This window comes from Furipterus horrens, unplaced genomic scaffold (genome assembly GCF_987537825.1).
Source record: "Furipterus horrens unplaced genomic scaffold, mFurHor1.1.pri manual_scaffold_17, whole genome shotgun sequence".
Lineage (NCBI taxonomy): Eukaryota > Metazoa > Chordata > Mammalia > Chiroptera > Furipteridae > Furipterus > Furipterus horrens.
Window position 1 is genome coordinate 102617228 of NW_028327187.1, and position 17637 is coordinate 102634864.

At 42.3% G+C, this 17637-nt stretch overlaps 1 pseudogene; it reads right to left on the bottom strand.

The window, feature by feature from the left end:
* Positions 1-8951: 8951 nt before the first annotated feature.
* Positions 8952-12941, bottom strand: LOC149991716 (DDB1- and CUL4-associated factor 8 pseudogene; annotated as a pseudogene).
* Positions 12942-17637: the final 4696 nt, after the last annotated feature.

Here is a 17637-nt window from a genome sequence, read left to right on the forward strand (position 1 = left end):
TCCACAACTGTGTCTTATAATTTCTATGGAAACACAATTTCTCTCCCCAAAAATCACCCTCATTTTTATTTTTCTTAAAAATAGTCAAAGTAACACTATTTCCTGCATAAGTCTGGATTTAATAAATTGGCTTGATTATTTGCACAAATATAACAACAGCAGCAAAGAAGTCATATAGACTTTCTTAAATCTGCTTTGTTGGAATTGTTGCTGGTGGAAATAAGGCTCTTCCACGGAGTCATGAGAAAGGCGTTTCTGGGATACGTGCATGGGAAGATGAGGTGTACTGGTCAGATTTATTGAAGTAAAAACAAAGGACTGTCTCGAGGTGCCCACTGTCTCATTCATGACCAGGTAACTTAGCTCTGTCTCTCTGTGGAAGATGTCCAGCCTTGTCTTCACCGAAGCCAGAAGGGCCAGGGCCCAGATGTTGTGCAATTACCCAGCATCAGCAGGGTATCTGAAGCTGTTGTAGTTCAATTTAATCCAGGTCAAAGCTTAGTCCAGCTCAGTCTTTGTCCTCATCCGGTTGGTTTTGTCTCTCTTCTCAGCTGCGCTGCAGCTGGCACTGTGCTGCTGCACCCAGGCCCCCACTTGGAGCCCGCCCAAGGTTGGGCCAGCATAGCTCTGTGACCACATGTCGGCAACAGAGAGAAAGCATGGTGTGAATGAACCGGTGAATGCGTGCTACCGAAAGGGGCCTTTGTTAAGCTTTGATTATTTTATCTTGGGCATGGGAAAGAGCAGGACTTCTTTCAAAGTAGCCAATCTGTTTCCTAATCCTCTGCGGGCTTTTGCTGGGTCCTCCCCTTATCCAACCTCTTTCCTATATCTTACGGGGTTTCGTGCCCTCATCCAATCCAATACGTTTTTCAGGCTACACACTTCTCCTTTATGGCTGCCATCTTGGTTCCTACTGTGCATGCACCCAGCAGAAGAATTTATTCCTCTTCCCCCATAGTCCTGGCAAGTGGACAGGTTGTACAGTGGGGAGATTGGAAAGCTAATCTTTCCTCCTTACACAGGATGGAGGGGTATTAATCCTCCTGGCGGGGATTCTGTTATCCCCTGGAGTGTCTGAATCTGTAACTTTCAGGCATAAACTTGATTAGGAGTAACTTTTAGACTTAACAAGGCCCAACCATTCTAGCTCCCTTCTCTTCTGTTAACTGCTAGCTGCCTATACAAACAGAATCTCATAAGGAATCTCCAGATTGAATTTTAATTAGCTTCTCAGGGCACAGAAGCCAAACCTATAGGTCTGAGTGTACTCCTCAGATTCCAGGTTCCCCAAAATGTCTTGAGGTTCTCTCTTTGCCATGTCCCAGGAAAGCAACGTTTTTTGTTTGTTTGTTTGTTTTGTTTTGTTTTTTAACCTGGAAAGACTGCTGAGAACCACATAAGTAAGGTACCATACCTTTTCCAAGGGAATCTTATTGGCTTCCAAAATCAATTTATTAAAGCTTTCTGGTGACATCCAGAATCTATGCATGTCTCTGTCAAACATCACATTCCAGTCAAAATCTTGGTTAATAAAACTAGTTTCCAATTGTGTCCTGTTAAAAAAAAAAAAAAAAAAAAGAATCTTACTGATTTCATGCCAACAACTGTATTACCATGAAAATAAAAACACTCATTAAGAGTTTCCAAATTTTGGGGTATCAGGTAGGAGAAAATATAAATGCTTCAATACTGCTTACAAAGGTATAATTTACCAAATTGCTGTAAGAAAAACAAGTTTCTTTATATCTGAAAAAAAAAAGATTTAAAAAGCAAACAAAAATTTTTTAAAAATTTTTATCCTCAGTTTATTCAGTCCCATATAATCAATTCTTACATATCCTGATTATTTTCAGTATTTCCATAAACCTAATTATTTCTTAGAGTTCTATAAATTAGCACCCAGTTCAAAGAAATGACCTGAACGCTTATTCTCAGAAATACGTAATTTAAAAGAAGGCAGAGTCCTTTCTATGGATCTTTAAGATGAAACATATTTGCAAAAACAGAGTAAAACAATGACTATGACTGTCTATAAATGACAAAACTTTAAATAATATGGTTATAAATTTGATTATAATGCAGTTATAAAACATTTTGCTTTTCTATAACATATAACATTCTGAGATAAGAATTAGAGTTACAGTGTAAATATATCAGAACTTTGTAGACTCTTGGAGATTTTTCTATAATCTCTAGGATATCCACTTTAATAATAAAAATACATGTATATGAATAAACATAATTATTATTTCTTTATTTTGAAAAACTGCCCATGTAACTTCAGAATATCAAATAGGCCTAATTAGTTTAAAATCTCTTATTAGGAGAGAAAAAAAAAATCTTTGAGGTATGCTAGGGACCCATTAGAATAATCCAAAGCTATTTCCAAGATTAGAAAAAGTCTCCTTCCAAAATTTAAACCGAATGAATGGTGTCACATATATTTGACCAAAAGATTATATATATTTATAAAACAATGTTAAATTATCCATTTACCCAAAGTGACAATCAAAAGTATCAAACAAATTTAGGTTAGCAAAACTTTAGTTCTTATGACTTAAAGGATTATCTTTTTAAATAATCAAGAAATTCATTAAGAAAATATGACACAGAACTATTTTAATACAACATAGAATCTTTGCTTTGCACGTAGAAAAATTTTTATATCTAGAGGAGAACCATAATACAGAAGAAAAACCCCCAAAACCTTGTCCCGGTAAAAGAACCAAACTCTGGTTTTGCATCAGCTTACACTTGATATTTACATTCATGCACTTAATTATATTTATTCCAATCTTATTCATCTTATCCATATATAAAATTTCCTCTCAAGATTTCTCTCATAAAGCTACAACATTTTTCATCACTCAGTTTTCCTCTCTTAACTCATTCAAAAGTCACCAACTTTAGAACAACCCAAAATTTGTCTCCATACCTTATACCTACCTTCCTTTACCAAAAACACAATTTCTGTCTGACATAGTTAGGATTTTTAACTTTTATAAACTTCAATTTCCAGTAGCAACAAAAAGTAAATAGCGTTCCTTTTAGGTTCCCAAATTCCTGAATAAATTTAGTAACTTCTAGAAACAGACTCTTTCCTTGGCAAATATATTCAGAATTTTATAAACATATTTAATAAAATGAAAGACATATTCAATAACAAATCCAAATTTATTTTCTACCTTCTCTGTAATAATAAACCAAAAGTAGTAAAACTTCGATCAATTCATGTTTTAATATTTTATGTTATTTTAAAATATCTAGATACTTAGTAATTTTTATCAGTTAACTTTAAAAAAATCTCTAAAGTTTCAAGTTAGCAACAGACTTTAGAAAACTATATTTAGGTATATCGTCGTCGTCGTCGTCGTCGTCGTTGGCAGCCGTCCGTCTCGAGAGACAATGGTGTAGCTTCTTAAGAGTCTATCTGCACCGCCGAGAATGGTTGTGCAGTCCGACTCGGGAGTGACACGGTATCTGTCTCCTCCCGTGTTGAATCGACATCTTGCGATGACGCTGGAGTGTCCTCTCCAGTGAAGCTGAAGCTACAGAGCCTGGGCAGGGTAATATGGAGGGTCTGCTGTTGCCCATGCAGCAGACCCCCCCTCTCTTCGCAGCTGAAGGGTCCAAGGGAAAGACGGAGTCAATACAGCTTGGCTTCAGGTGCGCCGCAGGAGTTGCCGGTGTTGGCTACAACGTCGAACCGCCTTAGGGACTCCGGCTCCGGATTTTCTGTCGGGGTTTACTCCCTTAGCCTTTCCCCTGAAGAGGTATGCCGCAAGGCAGCGGAGGTTTTTTGGAGTCAGAGTTTTCCTTCTCTGATGTGCCCTGACTGGAAGATCGAACCAGCGACACTTAGCTCGCAGGCCGACGCTCAATCCACTGAGCCAAACCAGCCAGGGGTATTTCGGTATATATATAACATATAATAAAATTATTACTTTTATCAAAAACCCTCCACTTTAGTTGTATTTAATGGATCTTAGTAACACTATGAGGTTTCAAAATCAATTATTATCCAACCCATTTTCTTGACAAATTTTGTAATGGACGTAACTTGAAATTATTTTTGTTAACCCTGGTAAAACAAACATATAAAATTCATGTTAATAACTCTAAAAGATATCAACAAAGCTTAAGCCAGATCTGATGTCAAATATTTTCTTAGATCACATGATCCTTAAAAATAGTTAGGATAGTTTCTATTTCTTAATTTATATAAACATTTAATTCCTTTAAGCTGATAAAATACTATATAATGGAAGGAATACCATCTAGAGGCAGAAGACATCTTTCTATACATATATAAACACAGATCTCACAAAAAGATCACAACATAAACAGAATCATTACTAACTGTAGAGAAGACACAGGTTTTTCATTTACCCCTGACAACTTTTAAGGAGGCTGGAGAAGAGAAAGGGCAGATGTCAAGCATGGGCAACTTTAAGCACTTGTGTCTTTGAGAATGCCAGTTTTTTTTGTTTGTTTGTTTGTTTTTTTTTCCATCTCCACTTACTTCTGCCTCATACTGTAGTGGGTTGAGTTTACATTTTTGATTGCCTGGCAAGAAGACCTGTTGAGACTTTAAAAATATTCCTATCATACTTTGAAAAATCAGCTTTCAATTTTGTCAAATTTCTGATTAGTTAGTAAATCCTTTAAAACCTTTTCAAATATACCAATAGTCATAAATCTTATATCTCAATAATGTATTAAAAATTTCCACCTTGTTAGGAAATGTATTGCTTTTCTCTTTTTCTTAAAATTCTCTTCTTAATTAACCCAATTAGCATCTGTAAGATCCAAAAAGCTAAATAGAAATTTAAAAGTGTTAAGACTAGCTATAGTTTTGTGTTTTATTTTTTTTTAAATACGTGCAGGGAGATTGTTCTTCCAATGTTCTAATTTTTACACTGTGTGCAAATAGCTGAAGCTAAACAGGAAGGGGTCTGATTGGACGTCGATTTTTATTCTAATTTCTGTCCTTCCATCTTGTTAAAGGTGTCTTAATGGCTGGTTATTATATCAATATGAGAGCTCAACAAAGTTTGTCAATTAAGAAATTTTTTTCAATTCAAAACATCCGCCGTCTTGCCAGTAGGATTTTATAGCAACTCAACCAATAAGTCTTTTAGAACTCAACCAAGGAGGCAAAAATGCTTCCCCAAAGTGAATGCAAAAGATGCAGCCCTCATGATCCAAATGTTCACTCCCAAAGCACAGGCCTTCGTCACCCAGGTGGTTAGGATGGTGGGTGCATAAGGTGTATCTGGTCTCCCACAGAACGTGAGAAGGCTCCAGTCACAAACCTGCTAATTTGTGGCCGGTGGCAGGCACTACTGGAATGAATTTTTCCCAGCATTAACAGGAAACAAAGGTTTAGATGACAAAGTCCCCTTAAGGGCTAGCACCCCATATGACCATCTCCCCTGAGAGCTCGCATAGATGGACAAAGACACTTGGCACCCCTCTCTATTTGACTGGCCACCAGGTGCACCATGTAAGTGAACCTTCCAGATGGTGGAGACCAGAGAAAATGAAACAGAACTCATGGGCTGTTCAGTTATGAGGGGGTCGATTGCCCACCACCGAAAAGTATAACTCCCAATTCTAGAGTTTAGTGAAAAGGAAAGGAATTGTTTATTTAAAGGTTGTGCAGATTTAGATTAATGGTGGGTTTCTGCTATTAAGTCCCACTCCCTTTAAAACACCCAGAGACATAGGCCTGCCTCCCATGGCCAAACCAGGCCAGTTTCAGAATATGCCAATAAGAGGTACTGTCTTTCAGAAAAGCAGAAGTTTACAGCTCAGCTTTTGCAGCAGTTCCCATTCATTCATGCTTGATAGGGAATTTCTGCCAGTGTCACAGTGTTCTCCAGTTCTTAATCCATAACTGCACGGCACCTTCTTACACACCTGACCTCATGGTGGGCTGGTTCGGTGCCTTTACTCTCTTTCAAACCGCATGGCATCCTCACCCAAATGGCTGCCGCCTTATTTCAAAACCCTGACTGCGGCCTGTGACGCGGTCAGTGTGGTGACCAGTCCTGGCCATTCGCAGAATCTCGCACAGGCCCTGTAAGCTTTTTCATCACCCTTCTATGGTCAAAGCCCCTCCCATCCTTGGCACCATAGATCAGCCATAGCTATTCCCATAACTAAGACACTAAGTATCTCTCAGGAAAATGGCTGTGCTCCACGGAGTCCCATCCCCCAACTTCTGAGGCTTCTGTCCACTCTCTGATCACAAGCCAAGATTTTAGGACAAAGAACTAGTTGGAAGGGGAAAAAACCCCATCCTTTTTAAAATCTTTACTGAATTTACTGCAGTGACATTGGTTAGTAAAATTATATATAGATTTCAGAGTACAATTCTATAACACATCATGTATATATTTTTTCTGTGTTCCAAACCTCAGGTCAAGTCTCCTTCGATCACCGTTTGTCCACCCTTTAGCCTCTTCTACCTTCCCCCACCCTCATTTCCCTCTTGGTATCACCATACTGTTGTCTGTGTCTATGAGTTTGTTTTCTTGGCTGAATATCTTCACCTTTTCATTGAGCCCCTCAACCCACCTCCCCTATGACAGCAACATTGCCTATATAAGACATTTTTAGACAAAGGATAAAGGTGGAAACAAGGTATTAGATTTCAGAAGTAAGAATGGGTGAATTATAGGGACTACAGGGGTAGTGGAACCCACATCAGGAAAATCCTTGCTATGCGATTCAGAGACAGGGGGACACGGGGTATCTAGTTAACAGCCACCTGCCTTAAGCCCTTGTCTAAGGCAAATATCCTAAAATGTCCTTCCTGAAACACATTTCTGTCTGAATCACTTAGGCAGAAAAGGGGGAAGCGTCAAAGGTTCTGAGCTTTTTTGTTTCCTAATGAATACCTTAAAATTAATATTTCCCCAAAAGAGTTTCAAAGGGGCAGAAATTTGGTCCCTTCCCTAGCAGAAAATGTTTCATCCAATGTCATCCAAATAACTGTGTAGCTGAAGCTACAATTACTGTTACTACCCCAGAATGTACTGTTTTCATAATTGTATTCTGTTTCTATGTTGTTGTTGTTGTTGTTGTTGTTTTCTATTGGTTTATTGTTGTTGTTCAGTTTGTTCTACACAGAGGACCTCGATTCAATTACAGGGGCTTGAGCTGCTAATATGTCTGCCATACAGCTGACAAAAATCCAAGTTGAGACTACAGCCACCTTAATAGGTGAAAGGTGACATTTAAATATCATGATCTTAGTGTGCTTTATGTACAGTATCAAATAATATTTAACCCTTAAAATAATATAAAAGAATGTTGAGACATGGGATCCCCATTTCTATTGTCACTTAAGCCAAATCACGATGCACTAAAACAAGTATGCCATATGCCACTATTTGTTGAAATGATTTAGTTGCAAATTTTATTTGATCCCCTCATTTACACCTTCTTAGCCCAATGGCATTGGAAAGATAACTTCTCTGAGCTTAAGTTTCCTGTCCTCCATTTTAATATGGGTTTTATGAATAACTGTGGAGCCCCGGGCAGGTAGCTCAGTTGGGTGGAGCATCGCCCCAATATGCCACGGTGGTGTGTTTGATCCCGGGTCAGGGCGCTCATAGAAGAAGCAACCAATGACTGCATAAATAAGTAAAACAACAAGTTGATGTTTCCTTCTCTCTCTCTCTCTCTCTGAAATCAATAAATAAAAATAAAAAAGAATTATTGAGAAACTATACTTGAATATAGTTGCTAGTATAGGTATATCTAAATGCCATAGATGGTTTTTGATATAATGGAGCCAGAGATAAAGATGTGCCAAAGCTAGGAGGAAAAAGAAAACACTGTACTTTGCATAAAACAACAGGATAAGAAACTTCCGATCCCCCTCCCAGTGAAAACATCCAAAACTCCCTAGTTCTCCCCACAACACTGCTTGAGACTAGCATAGAAGGTTCCTTGTCATACAGCCATCTCTGAACTCATTGTCCCTTAAGGGAATGTGTATCCAGTCCCCCATAAGGCTCTGAGAATGAAATCTAAAGATCTAAACCCCTCATTTTACTATTGAAGAGACTGAAGACAAGGCAAATTAAGACAGTGGAGTTCATAGATGTTGATGGGGGGATGGCTCGAGGCTATTGTAAATTCTTGCATTATGCTTTGGGTCACATGGTAGAAGGAACACTGTTGAAGGTCACCATTGGACTAACAGGACTCACTAAAAATTTTTTGCCTTGCCGCTTAGTAATTGGGCTCCTTCGTATATATATATACTTTTTTCCACCTGTGGTCTTTTCCACACCTGTCCTTTTAAAGAACGACTGCCAGAAGATGTCTTTATAAAAGCATCATTTTGCATATGTAAGAGCTTTATGCAGTTAGCTTCTGTGCGTTATTGGAGACAATCGTAATATTGCATAAAGCTCACGAGGGCCTACACAGAACTGTCCTGTAGAAATACATGTGGAATGAAAATATTTGGTGTTGTAAAACTAAACTTAAGGCGAACTTATGCCTGCTTATATGCCAGAACTGTTAGCTTGGCCCGCCATCTCATGGAAGTTGGTTGTGATGTTTATTGTCCTCTTCTATTTACTAATATACCAATATTCACATGAATTAAAACTGCAATATTATTTTCATTTTCTGGGATCTACACTACCGGCTTGGTTTTCACCTATAATCATAAATTTATTTTTCAAGTTATTTCACTCCCTGCTACCTATCTATCTACCTGTCTCTCTGTATCAAACAAGTCCAACCTCTCTCTTTAGAGGAATTTACTCTTTCAAATGCCAAATTATCTAAGTGATCTGCTGACTTACCCAATCCAAAGCAGGTGGTTATGGGTGCATCCGTCAGGGTCCAAACAGAGGTGACTTATAATAGGGATCTGACAGGACGTAATTGTGGGACCTGGTTAGGCAGCTTTTGTTTTTGCTTCAGGTGCTGGAGCTGGGGGTCAGCACAGCATTCAGGAAGGAGCATGGATGTGGAGTGGGGTAAGCAAAGATGGACTGGAACCCGTGAGACACTACCGGAACCCACAAGGACCGGAGCCTACGTTGATCCTTCACTGCCTCCGAAGCCCCAACCGTGGTGGCCTGAGTGCGGGAAGAAGTGGCTTCTCTGTTTATGGAGCTATGAAGCTGAAGAAGGATCTGAGGGGGAGCTGCCGTAGCTGTGGGCCCGGCTGCTGCTTCACACTGAGGTGAACCAGAACAGGAGTGCCAATGTGCCTCTGCTCGAAATCAAACAGGGCCACTACTTTGCCCTTGCCTTGCAAATGCCGCTGCAAGTGCCCCCTGTTGCACAAGCTGTCTCAGAGCCATGCAGGGAACTCTGAAGGATGTAGTCCAGAGGACACCCCTCCCAGCCGTCCTCCCCACCTCAATGGACAGACTGCTTCCAAACAGCAGGTGAAAAAAGAACTGGGTAGATACCCTCCCTTGACGTTGTTTTCACTGCCACCCAGTGTCATTGGAAATTCCAAACGTTTACTTTCTTGTTTTAAATGTGTTGAACTTCTTGCTGGTACACATCCCACCCAATTGTGCAGGATTGCCCCAAACCTGGGATTCTGGTTTACAAGTGTGCTTTCCTTATGGCTCATTTTAAACCACAGTGCTTCGTTCAGACTCACTGCATTCTTTGGGGACTTTTAAGGTCCTTTCCTGACAATGGACCTTGGTAGGGGCTACACCAGGGCCCCAGATCCCCAGGCAGTTGTTCCCTAACTTTGAATCTCAGCGAGCAAGCAGAACCTTTGGTCAAGTAAGTTTCCATTCTGAAGTCTAATCTCAATATAACTTTGCAAACTGCTCGCAGGGGGCCAGAGATTATATCCATTAAGGAGCATTATCGAAGAAAAGCCTCTGTCAGGGCACAGGATGATTTATCACATCCATCTTTGCCAAACAACATCTGCAAAGCAGGGTGTTTCACTCGGCAGAAGTGTTGGGGGCAAGGGGGGGGCCTCTGCAACACTAACACAAGTAACAGGTATAAAACTAAAATATTATTATTACGCAGCCATTGGACATCCTGCACCCAATGTTCACATGAGATAAGGCTTAGAACAAAGCATTTTAAAAAGCAATTTAACCCACTGAAGACAATCTTAAGGAATGCACCGATGTCGAGTATTTTGTGCAATGATATCACACAGTGATCTGTAAGTACAAACGACTCTTTATTGCAACATGAAGACATTTCTAAAGTTGGTTCAAATATATAAGCATTTCCAAATATTAAGAATGCTGATATTCCTGGATGATACCTTCTAGGAGATGGCCGTCCAAAGAGAAGACTGTGGAAGGTAATCCTGTGGGAGTTCTCAGCCATGAAACTTCATGAGAATTCAAGTGCAGGGTAGAGAGTGGCATGCCACTAAACTTAATCCTTACCAGCACCGCCTACTAAAATTAATCATTGTTAACATATGGAAAGAGAAAACGAGAACAACACAAAGTTATTAATTCTAGACAGACAAGTTCCCTTCCTAGGAATGTATCCAACCACCTCCTTTTCTCTCCATTTTCCTTTCTCTCCGCGCCCCCTGCCCCTCTTCGTGCGAGACTCTGTGCAAGTACACATCCGTGTGTACATGTGTGCGTTTACTTGTTTTATCACTTTTAAAGAAACAACGCCTTTGTACAGTTTTCAGCTCAACCAAAGAACTTACTGATACGCTCCTAAAGGTGAAAGGAAGGTGAGAGTTTTCAGTGTCAGAAATAATAACGTATTCAGTAAGGCTCTTAATAGTTTCATCAGAATAGGGGACCTTTGGATGTCAACCATAAGAGAACAAACAACAAACAGCATAAATAAATGGCTTCTACATGCACGCATAAGCAAGGGGGAAAGAGAGAGGACTAAAGGGACCAAGAGAGTGGAAAGGAAAGAGGGGCGAAGGATGTGAGAAAGGAAGGAAGGGAAGCAGAGGGAAGAGATGAAAGGTGGCTTGGATCGTGGAAAAGACAAACGGCAGATCTGTTAGGTAAGCTGAATTTCACACTTAAAAGTCCAGCCTACTAGGGTGACATCGTGCGGGATCAGGTATCAGGCATTCAGGATGTCAGGCACCGTGCATATTACTGGTGTTGGTCCTGGTCTTGGGGTTCGTCGCCCTCATCGTCGTCGTCGTCGTCGTCGTCGTCGTCGTCATCGTCGTCGTAGTCATCATCATTGTAATCGGACACATCTGAGGCACTGGAAGAGTCATCCGACTCTGCATCCATGAGGCCAAATGGCGGAAATATGCTGCGACGGCTAAGATGGAGAAAACTTCTCTGTGACAGGTGGCGCATAAGGAAGGAAAACAGGTTTCTGTTAATCAGGTCACGGGAGCTCAACCTCTCTCGATCGCGTTCCCGCTTGTTCTTCTTCATCACATTCTCTAACCCAGGAAGCCCAGTGGGAGCTGGAGCGCTGGGTACCCAGATCTTGGCATCATAGTCTAGGCCACTGCTCGCCATCACAGGCAGGTAAGGATGGGGCTCCACACAGTTCACTGTGTTGGTCCTGTCTCCTTTCAGGAGCTGAACGACCTGACAGGATGATTTCTCCCAGAAGAAGATGTGCCCGCCATCACTACCGCTCACCACAAACTCGCTTCCGGGGCCGTAGAAATTGACGCCTTTGACCGTGGCCTTATTTCTGTGCCCCTTATACCTCTTAACATACTGGTCTCCATCACAGCCAGAGGAGTGGAAGAGGTAAATATCTTCATCGTTGTAACTGGCCAGGAGCTCGGTGCCATCGTGGCTGTACACCACGCAGGTGACATTTACTTGGCCATCCCAGTCGACCAGGTGATGAGGACAGAATTTCTTGAGTAGCCCGTTATTCTCATTCTCATCAATTCTCCTCTGGTCGTAAATTCTTACAAACTGGTCTTTTCCACCCACAGCAAACTGGTAAGGATTGGCGGGGTTCACAAAGACTGTATACAGTCCCACTTTCCTGGCATTCTCCCTCGTCACCACCAGTTCGTGAGCCGGCCGCTCCTGTCTGAGGTCAATGGCAAAGACAACAGCATCTTCACCTGAGCTCAGGAATGTGAAAGGGGAGCCCGGCTCCAGAGCCAACTTGTGGCTGGCTCTCCTATGTTGGGCCACCTTCCGGAAAACAACATCGCCCGGCGCAGCAGGGAGCTGTGCCACCCGTACCTGCCCATCACGGCCACACGTGGCCAGGGTGCAATCGCCCCAACTCGGAAGGAACTTGGCCTGAAAGACGTTATCTGTGTGACCAGAGTCCAAGTTCATTACCGGCTGCTGGCGTGCCCAGTCCCAAATTATCACTCTCAGGTCATCGCTGCTACTGGCCAGCCAGGTGCCCCGCTCGTTGAAGTGAACACTATTGACACAGCCCTGGTGGCATTCCAGCCTGCACTGCAGGCTCAAACGCTGCACAAACGCTCTCGATCCGCAGGCCGCGGGTACGAAGCGGGCCCCTGAACCCAGCTGCCGATCTCGAAGGGCACTGAGGACATTCCAGCGAGGGCGGGGCAGGGCAGATGTTTCTGAGGACGCCCCGTTCTCCAGGGCCCGATCCTCATCTGCTAGGTACTGATCAGGGTTGGCCCCGCTGCTCTGTACCTGGGGCTGTTCTCCTGCCGCTTCCTCCTGGACCGCCTCTACATCCCTTCTCAGCCGGCCTTCGCGGTAACGGGCCGTGTTGTCGCCACCACCTTCCACGCGTCCAGAGATGACGCGGTCGTTTCCCGCGTCTGCACCTTGCTGTTCTGTATAGGCAAAGACGGGAACACTATTAGCCCCGGCACCGTCACCACCCCCGTTCAATCTCAAGCCCATTTGAGGCTCAGGTCTCAAATCGAAATCTGAGGATGTCCCCATCATGGCGTCGGCTCGCGACCACTCACCTGGGGCATCAGCGCCGCTGCTGCTGCCGCTGCCGTGGCCAGACATCTCGGAAGACGCTAGCTGTAGCCGGGTAGTGACTGTGAGAGTCCTAGAGTCCTGGAGACGGCGGCGGGTCAGCGCCGGGTGGGACTAGGACAGCGGAGCAGAAGGTAGATCCAAAGGTCCGACGCGACTTCAGATAAGCCAAAGCCGGAAGTGCCGTAGCTGGCTGACGGCGCCCAGCCAGTATGGGTGCCGAGAAAGCTCAAAAGACTTCTTCCTGTCTCAAGTCGCACGGTATTTGGAACCGCTCAGATTTTTTTTTTTTCTTTTCCTTTCCTATTTCCAGGCCCGAGACCCGCCCCCGTATCCATCTTGAACTATCAACTATCGTGCTTACGGTTTGTTCCTCTGAACATTGAAATATACTGCGCTTGCGAAACATTCTTATTAGGGAACCTGCAAAAAAAAAAAAAAAAAAAAAACCCGATCCTTCTCGAGAAAAACACTTAGGCTAAGCCTCTCAGTGCTTTGCTCGAAGATAATGTACAGTTCTGAAATGAATAGTCAAAGGTATTGTAAGATTGCTAAGGCCACCACAGATACTGAGTTCCCGAAATACAAACAATATCTTCAGCGAATCAAACAGCTTAAGGGAAATCCCGAGTGCTCGAATTGGTTACAAGGCCGTAGGGTGGACAGATAAAATACACAATGCCCAGGTCATTGCATTTTAGGTTTCAAAATAAACACCCTTTCAGCAGCAGTAGATCCTAAATTTTGCATTAGGCATGACTTCTAATAGAGGTGCTTATTATTTATTAGAATTGCAAATGTCAATGTGCGTCCTGTATTTTTTTTTTTGTTGTTGTTGTTGTTGTTGTTCTTGCTCTTGTTGTTTCAATCTGGCAGGCTCTTATCTAGAAGAGTAATTTAGACCCTCCGTGTCATCCAGGCTGAAATCAACTGGTCAATTTAATGTAGACATTGAAAGAGCGCTGCATCACCCATTTGGAATAGAAGCGTCGCTTTTTGCTTTTTCCACCAGAGACTCTATGTATTCATTTGGAATTTGTTCAATTTAGGATACTTGGGGAACACTGTAACAGAACCCATGGCTGCTCCGATTGAAACAGAACCCATGGGCTCTTTAGTTATTAGGGGCCCGACTGCCCGCCGCCAGAAGCATAACTCTCAATACCAGTTTTGGTGAAAAGAAAAAGAATTGTTTATTTAATGGTTATATAGATTTAGATTATTTGCGGATTTCTGTTGTTAAGTCTTATTTTCTTTAAAACACCCACAAACACAGTTCTGCCTCCCCCTACCAAACCAGGCTAATTTTTGAAAGGCCAGAGATATAGTTTTCCTACTTCCCAGACACAGTTTAGCTTTCCCGGTAGCTCCCAATCATTTGATCCTGATTGGGGAGGTTTTTCTTGTGTTGTGGTGCCTTCCAGCTTTTAATGCAGAACCGCGTGGAGTTCCCAGCCTCCTTGTAAACTGCAGGGAGTTCTCCCTGTCCTTTCAAAGCAGCATGGGGTTCTCCCCTAAAAATGTCTGCTGCTCATTTTTAAATCCCTGACTGCGTCCTGTGACGCAGTGGGCATGGTAACCAGTTCTTACCATTCACAGCACCTTACACAGGCTCTGTGTGCTCTTTCAGTATCATTCCATGGTCCAAAACCCCTCCCATCTGACCGGGGCCTTGGAAGAACCAAAGCTATTTGCATAACTGAGACACTAAGGTTCGAGCCATATTCATGCAAAGGCATCTTTAAAGCTGTCCCCCCTTCTCTCCCTCCCTTCCCCCGCCCCCGAACCCGCAGGCTCTGGGGATTTTTGGACATCCTCATTCTGTAACAACACCACCATGATTTTATGAAAGAAAAAAAAAATCTCTGTGATGTTATAAAGGTCTCACAATATTTTAAATGTATCCCAAAATACATAAGAGGCTTGAGGGTGGAGGGTTTTAGGCCCAGAAAACTTTGGGAGACAGTTCATGCAGATTGCTGTGTTAACTTCAGAGGTATGGCAAGTGAATGATCGAGGGTGAGGTCAGTAAATTTTCAAGGACTACAGTAAACTGCTGTCTAAGAATGCAGAAAACAAGATTTCCCTCAGAGTAATTGCAGCATCAACTTAAATAGTCGATCAAACCTAAGACGGGGGGTCTTCTAAAGAGAGAGAACAGTTCCAACGCTGACAGCAGTGAGAAGACACGTAAAAGGCTATTCATAGTGATCTGAAGAGTAGCACAGCGACCTGAAAACCACCTGAAAGAAAGCCTGTCAAGAGCAACATGGGTCAATGAATTAGCATATATTTCTCTAATGGAATCATGTACAAAAATGAAGATTCGTGAATTAAAATTAAGTGCGGCACCGCGAGTGAATCTTTAAACAAGAATGAATAAAAACACAATGAGAGAAGAACAGTGGATAGTTTCATTTTTCATGCAGATCTCTGTAGTTTTCATATGCAGTAAAGCTATTTAGAAAGGCAAGGAAATAATCGGCTTAAAATTCAGGGTAATTATTAAGAGGAGAGGAGGAAGTTAAATCTGGAAGAAACCTTACAGTATTATTGGAGACATAGATAGCTTATCGTGGATACAGGAGTGTTGTTATTGTTTTTACTCCTTGTGGGCTGACATAGACGCGACATTGATATACCCTTTCCTGTGTATGATACATTTCATAGTATTCGTTAACAAGGGGTTCTTCTCAGCCATGAACCACAGAAACAAAACACAACAAAAGACACACACACACGCCCAGGAAAACTAGGACACTAAACCTTAGGCTCATCCTGGCATTGTCCAGGGAGGAATCCTTAATTACCGGCTTTGGAAATATGCGTCGTCCCATTTCCAGGAACAGTTTTCCTGGGAGAGGTTGAACCAGGTTATTTCAATCTGACGTTGGTGTATTAGTTTGAGTCGTTTTTCCTACAAGTTCATTAAGCAAATGATAAATTGGGTTTCTTTTAAACTGGCATTCAATTTACTTGATCCATTTGGTATATTGTCATTCCCATTTACTCATTCATTCATTTTCCACAGATTTATTTGGAGCTCCTAAATAAACGCTGTGCATTGTGGTGTTCTAGGTTCTGATAAAAGTGGTAATCTCTTCACTCATAGAGCCTAAAATGTGGTGGGAAAAGACAATAGACAAGTCCAGTAGACATAGACGGAAGGCTTGTTATTTTAGATGGTGCATTCAAACAAGGTCTCCTTTATGGGATGCCATTTAATCAGAGGCTGAAGGCAAAGAGAAATGGAGCATGGAAATATGTAGGGTAAGTGACATTGAGTGCAAATGGTCTAAAGCACTAGCACTGAGTGTCCGTGGCACTTCACGGAGGCCACCGGGACTGAAACAGTGCAGGGAAGCCCTGCAGAGGGCGTCAGGCAGTGAGATCAGGAGAAGCAAAGGCTGACTACATAGAGCCTGTCTGCCCACCCCCAGCAATTTTTATTTTAATTTCATTCTGTGATTAGTGGCAAGCCTTTAGAAGCTTGTGAGCAGGCGATTGGATTGTCTGGCTTACTTTTCAAAAGACGACACTGGCTGCTGTGTGCAGAACAGAACGGGGCAGGAGGAGAGAGCGCAAGTACTAAGCTATTGCTCTAATCCAGGTGAGCAATTAAGGTGGCTTAATGAGGACGTGGATAATACAGGCGGCTAAACTGTTTAGGTTTGGAATACATTTTGAAAGTGGAAATTATAACCTTTACTCCTACACTGAATGCGAGTGTGAGGTGGATCCGTCAGGCTACTGGCAAGAAGCACCTGTCACTTGGCAATTTGAAGCAGTTCCTAAGTGGAATTCTTACAAAAGTGAGAGAAGCCTGTAGGGAATTCCCAAGGGAAAGAGCAACACCTCAGGGCCATAACGAACAGGAAGACGTTATATTGTACCTCTTGGCCTAAAGGTGGGGAATTAAGAGCGCAGTTATTAAGATCCTGAGGCAAAAAATACACTGTGAAGAGTCTGAGCGGGCAGGGGAAATCATACCCATCCCTCCATGAATTGATAAAAAGGGAGTCCCTGAAACTAATACTCCAAATTAATTCTCCTATTCTCCTTCCTCTGTTCTCCTGCTGATACTTCCCACTGCGTCATGTGAAGACGGCAGAATTGCGTATCCTGTAACTTTACTAAATTCATTAGTTCTATGGTATGTGTGTGTGTGTGTGTGTGTGTGTGTGATGTCATCTGCAAACAGTTCATTTTACTTCACACTTTCCAACTCGGATGGCTTGTTTCTTTTTCTCTCCCAATTGTCTTTGCTCGGAGTTCTAGCACGGTGTTGTATCAAAATGTCAAGATCCGGCATCCTTGCCTTTTTCCTAATCCTGAAAGTAAAGTTTTCAGTTTCTCACTGTTGCATATGGATGTTAACTGTGGGCATGTCCTATACGGCAAGTTCCTCTATTACCTATAGTTTGTTAAGGGTTCTTATCATGGAAGAGTATTGGATTTTGTCAAGTTTTCTTTTGCATTTATTGTGATGATTGTGTGACTCTTACCCTCCGTCCTGCTAAATGGTGTATCGCTTTGATTGATTCGTTTACGCTGAAACATCCTTGCATCCCACAAGTAATCCCATATGGTCATTTTAATGTGCGGCTAGATTTGGTTTGCTAGTTTTTTTTTGTTCAGGAGTTTTGCATCTATGTTTATCAGCAATGCTGGCATACAGATTTCTTGTCCTGTGTCTGTATTTGTACTCAGGATAAATACAAATGAA